General features: G+C 44.7%; 1 pseudogene; it reads left to right on the forward strand.

Annotated features, from left to right (window-relative positions):
- Positions 1-11034: 11034 nt before the first annotated feature.
- Positions 11035-12266, forward strand: LOC110494500 (rhodopsin, freshwater form-like; annotated as a pseudogene).
- Positions 12267-12505: the final 239 nt, after the last annotated feature.

Consider the following 12505-nt stretch of genomic DNA (forward strand, 5'->3'; position numbering starts at 1 on the left):
GGCGTGCAACATTATTCAGCCCCTTTACTTTCAGTGCAGCAAACTCTCTCCAGAAGTTCAGTGAGGATCTCTGAATGATCCAATGTTGACCTAAATGACTAATGATGATAAATACAATCCACCTGTGTGTAAGTCTCTGTATAAATGCACCTGCACTGTGATAGTCTCAGAGGTCCGTTAAAAGCGCAGAGAGCATCATGAAGAACAAGGAACACACCAGGCAGGTCCGAGATACTGTTGTGAAGAAGTTTAAAGCCGGATTTGGATACAAAAAGATTTCCCAAGCTTTAAACATCCCAAGGAGCACTGTGCAAGCGATAATATTGAAATGGAAGGAGTATCAGACCACTGCAAATCTACCAAGACCTGGCCGTCCCTCTAAACTTTCAGCTCATACAAGGAGAAGACTGATCAGAGATGCAGCCAAGAGGCCCATGATCACTCTGGATGAACTGCAGAGATCTACAGCTGAGGTGGGAGACTCTGTCCATAGGACAACAATCAGTCGTATATTGCACAAATCTGGCCTTTATGGAAGAGTGGCAAGAAGAAAGCCATGGAGGAATGGGAAAAAATTTCAGTCTCTCGATGTGCAAAACTGATAGAGACATACCCCAAGCGACTTAGAGCTGTAATCGCAGCAAAAGGTGGCGCTACAAAGTATTAATTTAAGGGGGTTGAATAATTTTGCACGCCCAATTTTTCAGTTTTTGATTTGTTAAAAAAGTTTGAAATATCCAATAAATGTCGTTCCACTTCATGATTGTGTCCCACTTGTTGTTGATTCTTCACAAAAAAATACAGTTTTATATCTTTATGTTTGAAGCCTGAAATGTGGCAAAAGGTCGCAAAGTTCAAGGGGGCCGAATACTTTCGCAAGGCACTGTATATACACGACAAGACGAGGACAAAAGACGTCTGACTGCTATGCCATCTTGGATCCCCTCTCCCCCGATTGATCAGTTTGGCCGGGCGGCCAGCTCTAGGAAGAGTCTTGGTGGTTCCAAACTTCTTCCATTTAAGAATGATGGAGGCCACTGTGTTCTTGGGGACCTTCACTGCTGCAGAAATGCTTTGGTACCCTTCCCCAGATCTGTGCTTTGACACAATCCTATCTCGGAGCTCTACGGACAATTCCTTCAACCTCTTGGCTTTGTTTATGCTCTGATTTGCACGGTCAACTGTGGGATCTTATATAGATAGGTGTGTGCCTTTCCAAATCATGTCCAATCAATTGAATTTACCACAGGTGGACTCCAGTCAATTCATAAAAACATCACAAGGATGTACAATGGAAACAAGATGCACCTGAGCTCAATTTTTGAGTCACCTAACAAAGGGTCTGAATACTTATTTAAAAATGATATCAGTTTTTTATTTTCAATTAAGGTTCAAAATGTCTAAAAACCTGTTTTCACTTTGTCATTATGGGGCTTTGTGTGTAAAACGATGAGGAAAAACATTTATTGAATCCATTTGAGAATAAGGCTGTAATGTAACATGTGGAAAAGTCTGGTGTCTGAATACTTTCTGAATGCACTCTATCTACATCAATGACCTTATGCCCCTACATACCGACTCTGTACTGCTTCTCCCTGTATATAGACATGTTATTATTACTCTTTTTTGTTATTCGTTATTCACTGTGTATTCTCTGACTCTAACATATAGTCTCAGTAGCACTCGTCCTGATGGTTCTCAGGTCCCCAGCCTCTAGTCCCCCGAGCCCCTCTGAAAGATAATTCTCCAAACAGCTTCAATAGAAGGGGGAAGAAAGGGAGAACCTAGTGGCGTGGCTGAGGAACAGAGGGCAGATGAAAGAGCTGCTAATGGACAGCGCTATGTGGCTGATAAAGCCTCCAGACACCGTGCCGTGCTGGTCTGTTGCTGGTCTGTTTTACAGGATCACCATTTTATAGCTAAACACTACATCTCACAGTCCACAGCCAGGCCTGCTTGATGTGACTGGGGTTACAGGCCAACTAGAAGAGTGAGTGAGTGAGTGAGTGAGTGAGTGAGTGAGTGAGTGAGAATAGTCAACATCTACTTCTTGGATCAGCCGAAGGGAATACCTGAGATGAATGGATGACTGATAGAATGCTACAGGCAAACAGAGGGGAAAACATACACAAATAAGTTCTCAGCTTTACTGACAGACTGTGACCAGGCTGAGTGAACTACCTTGTTCACCTTTGGAGCAATGGCTAAACACTGCTGAAGTAAAGTAGGGATGTGTGTATAGACAGTGAAACCTAGCGAGGCAGAGACAGGAGACAAACATCTTCATCACTGTTGCTGATGCACTCAAATCTCTCAAGACACCTTAGACTATCTCACCCTGACTCTTACATCCATGCTGTGTGTGCGTATGTAGTGTATGTGAATGTGTGAGTGTCAGTGTAGTGTGTGTATATATAGTTGTGTACACTGAGTGCACAAAACATTATGAACATCAGCTCTTTCCAAAACATAGACTGTCCAGGTGAATCCAGGGGAAAGCTATGATCCCTTATTGATGTCACTTATTAAATCCACTTCAATCAGTGTAGATGAAGGGGAGGATACAGGTTAAAGAAGGACTTTTAAACCTTGAGACAATTGAGACGTTGTCCGCTCCTGATATTCTACGAATTTTCTAAGAATGAATTCGAATTCGTGTTAGGCCTGCCCAGGCTTATGGTTTGTGCAACATTATAGCTTATGTTTGAGACCAATGCATGGCTGTTGCTGTAGTGATAGAGAGAAGTGTTAGTGAGAGAGAGAGAGAGAGAAGCGTGCTTGTACGCTCTCTCAGAACTAGAATTAGATTAACTTTCTATGATCTCGCTCCCTCTCTCTGCTTGACATGAGCCTGCAACTCTCATCTCTCCAGCGTTGCTCTTCATCATTTATTTCCTTATAGAATAATAGCCGCAGGAGCTGAAGGAGCTGAACAGCATGCAGCCAGAACAAGCTTTTCGCAATATATCAAATACAATTGGAGGAAAACACAGGTTGGAAAGCAAATATATCCTGCTTAAAAGAGAAGACTCTAATCTGACTGTAGGCTACGAAATATTTTATTCGCTTCCAAATAGGCCTATTGAGCGAACATTGTTTTACACAGTTAAACAAAAGAGAGATAGGCTTTTGGTACGAGAGTATCGGCCTTCTCCGCCGAGTGAGTTTCACATCATTGGGTGAGTCATTGAAACTGGAAGTCCTAAAAAGCTTATCATTTCCTATTCATATTGTACAATATGTCTCTCCTCCACACACCTACAGTAGGTCTAGGTTATTGATGGCTTCAAGGCCATTTTTATTGATCTCAGATTCTCAGTGTAGAAAAGTAGCCTGTCATTTCGATAATTTGTGCGATATTAAAAAATCTCTCCAGTCATAAAAAATGATGTAGAATTGAATGAAATGTGTTTATAAAAGGCCAAATTCTTCCCGGACCTAAGTACTAAAAACAATCCCATGTGTGAAAGTTCTGTAAGTGGCTTTACTATAATGCTCTATGCCATTATGCAAATGTGGTGAAATGCATGCAATGTTTTATTATAAAGGTGATTTTGAATGTGTTCTGGTACCTCAGAGCTCCTCAGGTCACCCTCCTCTCATGCTCACTTTTTGTTCCGGTACCTCCCAATTTACAAATTAACCACTGGTTAAGTCCTTAGTGATGTGGACGCCAAGGAACTAGAAGCTCTCTATCAACTCAACTACAGTCCCCGTCAATATGGATGGGGGCGTGCTCTCCCCTCTTTCTCCTATAGTCCACGATCAACTCCTTGGTATTACTGACATTGAGGGAGAGGTTATTCCTGTAGGCTCTCTCATCACCGCCGGTGATCAAGCCTACCACCGTCGTGTCGTCAGCAAACTTGATGATGGTGTTGGAGTCGTGCGCGGCCACGTCGTCCTGGGTGAACACACACACCATCCCACTCGCCCCCGTGGTTTGTGCTCGTCACTCCGGTGTACAGAGCTGATAGCTGGAGCATCCTGGGAATGTGCCTTAATAAAAACACTCTCCCCTCTAATTAATGGCATGGCAACCAGATAAAAGAAAGGGATGGGACAAGATGGGTTATGCAAGCTTTCTCTCCTCTCTTTCTTCCTCTCCTCCGGTCTGCTCCTCCCTGTTCCAAGGTGAATTACATGTTTTCAGCCAACTTAATGGGCCTAAACAGAGAGTGTAGAGAGAGCAGGATGGGTGTGCGTCCATCTTCAGGGGTGTAGAGAGGGATGGAGGGAGCAGGGTGGGTGTGCGTCCGTCTACAGGGGTGTAGAGAGGGATGGAGGGAGCAGGATGGGTGTGCGTCCGTCTACAGGGGCGTAGAGAGGGATGGAGGGAGCAGGATGGGTGTGCGTCTGTCTACAGGGGTGTAGAGAGGGATGGAGGGAGCAGGATGGGTGTGCGTCCGTCTACAGGTGTGTAGAGAGGGATGGAGGGAGCAGGATGGGTGTGCGTCTGTCTACAGGGGTGTAGAGAGGGGTGGAGGGAGCAGGATGGGTGTGCGTCCGTCTACAGGGGTGTAGAGAGGGATGGAGGGAGCAGGATGGGTGTGCGTCCGTCTACAGGGGTGTAGAGAGGGATAGAGGGAGCAGGATGGGTGTGCGTCCGTCTACAGGGGTGTAGAGGGTCAGTGGGAAGATAGAGTGGGTTGCAGGGGTAGAGGGATGGACATAGAGGAGCAGAGGGATAGAGAGAAGGATGAAGGGGACAGAGAGCATGATGGAGTTGGCTTAGAGCAGAGCTAGCAGACTCTATTCTCTCTAGCCACTCTACTGAGAACATACCCATCTGGCCCTGGTCTCTCCAGATGATGGCTGGGTGTCACACAGTTGCACAGCCCTCTGCATTAAAGCATTACTACAGCGTAGAGCCCTGGAGAGCCAATGCCACCCCAGGCCCTAGTTGGGTTAAGCTCCTACCTCATTCTCACAGCATATGTGGGTTTATCATGGGGGATGCTAATGGACTCTACATCTGAGGGCTCTTTGCACACATCCTTAATCATGTGTAGAATGCCTTCTCTAGAAGGTCCACAGTGTGGCACAGAGGTCAGAAGTCAAAGTGATAGCATTGGATGGGTTTAGGATGGTAGTCTGGTAGTTTAAACTGCTATCCTGATGGGAGCAGCTGAATTGCAGCCAGGCACTCAGTTAGTCCCCACATGAACTGATAGCAGGACGTGATAACCCTAGTTCACCTCCTTCAGACAGCCTCTGGTAGAAAGGGTCAACGAAAAGGTCAGAAATGGATGACCTACATACCCAGACTGTAACTCACAGCATACAGGGCTAACAGCAGTACAGCAGGGCTACCACAGTCTTGAGCACTGATTTGTGGGTAAGAGAGAGAGGTTAGGGAGGGGATCAGGGATCACGATGAGGTCATCACAGCCACCCAATTACAGATGTGTGTGTGTGCATGTTGTTTATTGTGTGTATCTGTTTGTAATGTCCTCTACTAATCTGATTTTTTGTTACGTTCACACATAATACAGAAAAAATGCTTTATATTTCAAGTATCAAAGGTTATCTATTTCCAATTTTTCTCAGTGTTTATTACACAATGTTTTAGGAAACACTCAAGTAACAGAGTAACACAGCTGAACAAAGTATCTGAATAGTGGAACATTGACTAATAACAATATTAGCACAGGCAATAACAATAACAAGGATAGTGACATCACAGTGATGCGGTTGTTGTGCTGTGCATCTATCCTCTCTGAGTGGGGTGACACAGGCAGCTCTCCGTAGCCTACTTGAACAGCCTTGAAATCTCCCAGGGTATGCAGACGTCACAGTATTTACAGTATGTACAGAGTCCTCACTGTCCTGCTACGTCAGTCCAGCGTCAGACGAGCGGGAAAACCATGCTGGAGATGGGTTTGCAAGCATGCTGAAGTAAAACTAGAAGATTCACTGAGCAAAGCCCCCTGAGTCTGTGTAGTATCACTACAGCTTTGTGTGTGTGTGTGTGCTGACAGAAAGGTCAGCTTGAACTTTCCAGTACACAAAACAAAATTATTTTTGTGTGAGCAAATCTCAGAGAGAGAGAGAGGCCGAGAGATGGAGAGGGGAGGGGGGATAGATCTGTCTGTGTGTGAGAGATTCTACTTTCTCTGCCCAGCAGGCGATTTCATTGTCCTATGAGGTCATTCCCTAGAGCAGTGGTATTCAAAGTCGGGGTTAAACTGCAGGAGGGTCGGCAAAATAATAATACAACAATTGTATGGGACAATATACAAACATTTTTGAGAAAGATCAGTTGAAAGATAACATTTTATTGAGTAAATGTTCTTATTGGTTTCTTTCACTTTGATAAGAGATAAAAATGCAATGAATTTAAGAAAATATACAGATTTTAAGGTTGAGGGGTGGGGTGGGGTGGGGACGCAAGAAATTCATGGGGGAAAAATGGGGTTCCCTAGAGATTCTGGCAGAAAAAAATGTCCCCGCTGAAAAGGTTTGAATACCACTGCCCTAGAAGATGTCACTGGCCTGTGCTCAGACTGCCCAGAGGAATCATGGAGCATGCTCAGTGCTGTTTTCCCACTGAACTAGATTCTCATCGGAGACGCTGTGTGACTGTGACCCACTCTTACTACCGGCTGCTGCGTCAGACCAGACAGAGAATGGTCACTTCCCTTCTACCATCCCTCTCTCAAGCCCAGCCTAATCAGAACATCAGGGCAAGGAGGGGCATGGTTCCACCCAGAAAGTCTGTCCCGTCCCTCCGTGAGGAAGGCCACATCCAGACCCTTAGGGGTTTCACAACCCATCCTGGTGTGAGGTATGTCGTATGTCTCTGTGGTGAATTCCTCCCTCAGTGGTACAGCCCTGAATTCTCAGAGGATGTAACCCCTCCCAGAGTAGTGGTGTTACAGAGGCGACACACACCCCTCATTCACCTACTTACCGTAAGATCTGAGATCTGGTCATGGGCCATGCACATGTACTTCCTCGCTGGACGAGAGGGGGTGTGCCACAAATAATTAAAGGAAGGGACCAGTCCTTCTCCCCAGCCAAGAGGCAAAACTCTTGTCTCAAAGGGGTTATACTCACTACACAGTGTACCAAACCGTGTGCCGAATTGTGTGCCAAACAGTAAGTCTTATGGTAACATCTTAGTCAACCATTCCAGCTCATGGAACTACAGAATGGAAGGAAGGTGGAAGCTTGCTCAGTTCCTCGCTTGTTCTTTCTTATCTTTAACAAAACCTTTCTTCCCACATCCTCTTTCCTGTCACCTTCCTGCAGGAGTTTCCAGTTATATCCCCTCCCTGCATCCATCAATCAACCCCCCCCCACCTGTTCCCTTCAGCAGCCCCTCCCATCATCAGCCACACCCCTTTACACTATATGGTCTATTACCGTGAAGAAAGTCCAGCAGGGTGGTTTTCATCTCAGAGCATGATCCTATCATATTTATTCCACAGTATCCATCCCTGCCACCACCCTCTTTTCTCACACATTCTTCACCCAGAGTACACATGATTTACCCTAACTCCACTTGGCCAGGCACCATTAATCCCCCATTTCTGGTAACCTTTCTTCCTGGGTGCTGAATAGCTGTGCTAATAGATTTACAACTCTATATAAGCACACTGCCTGAGTGCCGTACTCCAGGGAAATAAAGAGGGGCAATAATAATGTCCACACACATAACAACATTACTGGCAGACATACTGAGAGGTTTTCATTTGTCCTTGATTCACTACGGCAGGATTCCTGATGACAGCTTTATTTAGTGATGATTACAATCACATTTCTCAATTTTCCCCTCTCCTCTGCCATAGATGTCTAAATATAATGTTTTCAGTTGTTTTTCATTATCACAAGTCTTCATGGTAGAGTTGCTTGAAAAACATTTTCAAATGTCAGTGATTATAGTCCTCGACTGAGCGGAGGTCGTAGAGAATGCTGAAAGAACGGGATATGTGAAAACAATATCGCACTGGGCACACACTGGTTGAACCAACATACCAATGGGATGGCAGATACTGTTCACTATTTAGCTTTCACCTGTCCAGATGGATAGCGACAAACATCATTGTCTGTATCCACACACAACCACCCAAAGGAAATTAACCCCCATGGAATCCGCTTTTTTTAACAGAGGCCACCGGTCAATATGGAGTCTGGACAATTATTGACAATTCTCAAAGCCTGCTCCACAGTGAAGGGTCCCCTGCAGGCTACAGGCCCCAGAGAGCAGGAAGTGTATGGCTGCTATGGTCAGCCTGAAGCCTGATGCGTGTTTGTCTTTGTTCCAGAGAGCAAAGGGGCTTTGTTCTGCAATAACAAAAATAATCCCTAAAACAGGAGAGAGGGGGAAAGTCTCAGTATTGTTTGGTAGTTGGTGATGGCTGAGGACCCTGAAAAAAACAAAGCCCTGGAATCCATTACAGCACGGCCAGTATGCTGACAATATCAGGTCGCACAAAAAGCCATTGTCAATGTTTATTACAAATAAAGTATTTATAATTTCTATTTTGTCTACTCAGTCAGACAGGTTCTTTGCAAACTGCAAGTTCATTTAGTTACAGTGTATCTCCTGTGTAAGCCCCTCTTTTGGTCGAAACCCCCTCCCTGGATAAGACCTCGGTTCCACTGGACATTTTAGAACAGGAAAAACTACCAAATTGCGACAATATGAGAAGGTACTGTACATACACAATGTCCAGAGGCGATGAAGCTATCTTCTCATTGGGAGAGGCTACAGATCATCATTAGACTACACATATTTCTATGTGGCTAACTTTACTGACTCCTGTGTAATATCTAGAATAGTCTGACATTAGATAAAGAGCAAAGATAAACTGCCATGAGAAAATGACAGAATTAGTTAAGTTTCTCTGAAAATCGTTGCAAATGGTAGCCCAAGATTCATCAGACACGTCCTGTACAGCTCAGGGTCTGGGTCTGTAACTCCCTGACACAGGAGACAGTGCTAGAGTGAGAGAGCCTTGATTTGTTCATTCAGACAGACAGAGAGAGAGCGGGAAAAGTGTTTTTACTGTTCCTTTGATATTGTTCACCAATCATTTATCAGTCACCCAGGCCTCCCCAAACACCAACAACTTACATCGTCTGTCATGTGAGAGAATGTGTGGGGTTCACTTCAAAGAGGAAGTTGAGTGTAGTGTAAGACCTTCTCTCTGATAACAGTCACTGGGTTACATTGAGAGAACTATGCCTTTGCTTTTCTGTTTTCCCAGAACGGATCTAGACTGTAGAGTGTAAACAGGTATCAAGTGAAGTAATGTGTAGCCTCAGTGAACACTCACAACTCTCATGTCCTTTGGAAGCCCTCAGCATGGAGTGGCATTTTTTTAAACATTGGAAATGTTAGACGTTGTATATTATGCATGTATATTAAAGATATGTATATTAAAGATATGTATATTAAAGATATGTATATTAAAGATATGTATATTAAAGATATGTATATTAAAGATATGTATATTAAAGGCCGATAACTGTGACACCACATCGCTCACCGAAAGGTCTGCCCATGAAGTTTATAAACAGCAGAGGGCGCATCATCTCCATCTCGGAGCCGTGTCCCAGGGCTGTGAAATCATGTTGGATAAATAAGCCTTGTGTCGCTCTGCAGACCACAACATCAGCCTTGTCTCCAACCAGGCAGTAAAATAACAACTCCAGATTATATTGATCGGTGTATCTATGGACGCCACTCCTCCTGACAGAGACAGATGGGTCATTCCCTACCAATGGCCTTGAATGAGAAGGGCCAAAGTTCAGCCAAACACTCTAATATTCTAAGGAACTACAGGGAAAACATTTAGTGTCCTCATCTCATGTGACATATTGTTCAGTGGAGAGACATATTAAAGTAATTCCATCAGCACAGCGCAAGTCCAGGCAAAATACCGGAATGGTGACGTCATGTGCAGGGTGGATGTGATTTCACATGTTGACCATAAGATGGCACTCTCTAACACCCACTTGAACATAAACCAAGAAACACACAGGTTTCTTGGTTTTCATTCTGTATCATTTGGGGACCAATGCAACCTGAACAGTTCTGTCTTGCCATCTTCTGCACCAGAGACAGATGTTTACAGTCATCCACCATCCCTGTCCACAACCCCCTAGTCCACAACCCCCTAGTCCACAACACCCTAGTCCACAACACCCTAGTCCACAACACCCTAGTCCACAACACCCTAGTCCACAACACCCTAGCAAAAACTAAACCTTCTTGAAGGGAACAGCGCTCACTGTTGCCCCTAGTTGCCGTTTTCCACTTCATCTCCCGACGTCCTCAGACATGGATGGACGTCTAATCCTGACTTGTATCACAGGTGACCGCGCTGTAATTGTCCTGCTACAAAGACTGACTGAGCTTTATTACCTACCAGGAGAAATTAGGTGCATTGTACTGTAATTAAACACAATATTCAAACTCCCTATGGGGATTCTTAATTGATGTTGCTAACCCAGAATGTGTGGACAACAGGTGGTATTTCATTTCTAAAAATAAACCATCACAAAATAAATATCTTAGCCAGTATCCTATTCTATTACAAACAAATGCTGTTCAACTGTTGACAATAAACATTGACAATAAAAAAAGCACAGTTGTTAAAAAAAGTGAGTGGGATAAAGCAACATGCAGGCTTCTACTGTGTATTTGTTTGATTAACTCTCAGTAAATATTCCAAACCACACAGTAGAGATTAAGATCCACCCCCCAGCTCCAGATTACGACTTGTCAATTTGGACTAATGATAATAATGATGATTGATAGGTAGCAACTCATAGCCATAATAATATCCCTAATGGCCATAATAATGTGAATAACCCGATGAGTAGCTAGTTCAGAGCACATTTGGATTAATGATGATGGACATTATTACCCAAATATCCTGATGAGTTGCTTGTCTCTGAATAGCAGCATTGGATTATTGGTCAATTTATACATTTCTGCTGTCACATCAGTCCTGGCAATCAGGTGAGCTCCTTTATAAGGGTTACTCACATACATACACAGACTGTACACACACAGTAGCCATGGAAGGCGCAGAGGGACCCAAATTCTACATCCACATGTCCAACGCTTACAGGAGTGGTGCGGAGGCCTTTTGAGTACCCTCAGAGTCATATACCTGTATATAGAGAGCTGGGCCAATGCGGTTTCTTTCTGAACATTCCGAGAGCACCACTTTCTCCTCCATAGCCATTGCTAAGTGATAATTGACGCTTCTGCTTTGTGCTGTTTATTTTTGAGAGTTTTCAGAACACAACCATAGAATTAGGAATTAGAATACCAATTTAACTCAATAAGATATCTATGATCACAACACAGTACTGACTTGGATACAAATGATCCCAGTTCTAATCAATAAAATTGTCTTAAATTCGCAGCTCAGTTTTGCTTATTTAGAGTGCATCATTTCGTATGGAATTGCATTGTTACATCACCTACATTTTGAGTAAAAAGGCACTAACATGGCGTCCGTTCTAAAACCTGGCCAAACTCTCAATATATGGTTTGGAGTACCCTCAGTACTAGCTGGCTGATCTCTGAGCCTACGCATGTATGCCCGCATACATGTTCTTCCTCATCATCACCTGCCTCACCATCAACTTCCTTATATTCTAAGTCACCATCGAGCACAAGAAGCATTGGACAGCCCTCAACTAAATCCTGCTCAACCTGAATGTGGCTGATCTCGTCACGGTGTTCGGCGGCTTCACCACCACACTCTACACCTCCATGAATGGCTACTTTGTCTTCGGCCTCACCAGCTACATCATTGAGGGCTTCTGCGCTACCCACGGCGGTCGGATCGCCCTCTGGGCCCTGGTGGTGCTGTGTAGCGAAAGGAGGTTGGTTGTCTGCAAAGCCTATTGTAAACTTGCGCTTCAGGGAGAGCCATGCCATATTGATGGTGGCATTCCCCTGGGTGATCGCTGCCGCTTGTTCCGTGCCCCCTCTGTTCGGCTGGTCACGTTACATTCCGAAGGGCATGCAATGCTCATGCAGTTTTGACTATTACACTCAGACCTCAGGGATCAATAAAGATTCCTATGTCATCAACATGTTCTTCTGCCACTTCACCATTCCCCTGGTCATCTCCTTCTGCAATGGCAACCTGTTCTGCTCCATCCAAGATGCTGCTGAAACCACCCAGAGGGCTGAGAGGGAGGTCACCAACATGGTCATCATGATGGTCAACTCCTTCCTGTTGTGCTGGGTGCCCTACTCCAGTATTGCCGTGTACGCCTTCACCCAACAGTGACTCACCTTCTGACCCTTGTTCATGACCGTTCTGGCTTTTTTGCCAAAAACTCAGCCCTGCAGTTCTGCCGCTGCATGATCACTACCCTGTCCTGCAGAAACCTCTTGGATGAGGAGGAGGGAGCCTCCACCTCAGTGTTTTCTGCACAAGATGGCTGCTGCGGCCCTTCCGTCTCCTCAGGTTATGGAAAAGTTTGACCTGCATAAGACACTTTCTACATTCAGGTTAGTTTCAACGTA

Source organism: Oncorhynchus mykiss, chromosome 17 (assembly GCF_057628025.1).
Source record: "Oncorhynchus mykiss isolate SJ-2025 chromosome 17, ASM5762802v1, whole genome shotgun sequence".
Classification (NCBI taxonomy): domain Eukaryota; kingdom Metazoa; phylum Chordata; class Actinopteri; order Salmoniformes; family Salmonidae; genus Oncorhynchus; species Oncorhynchus mykiss.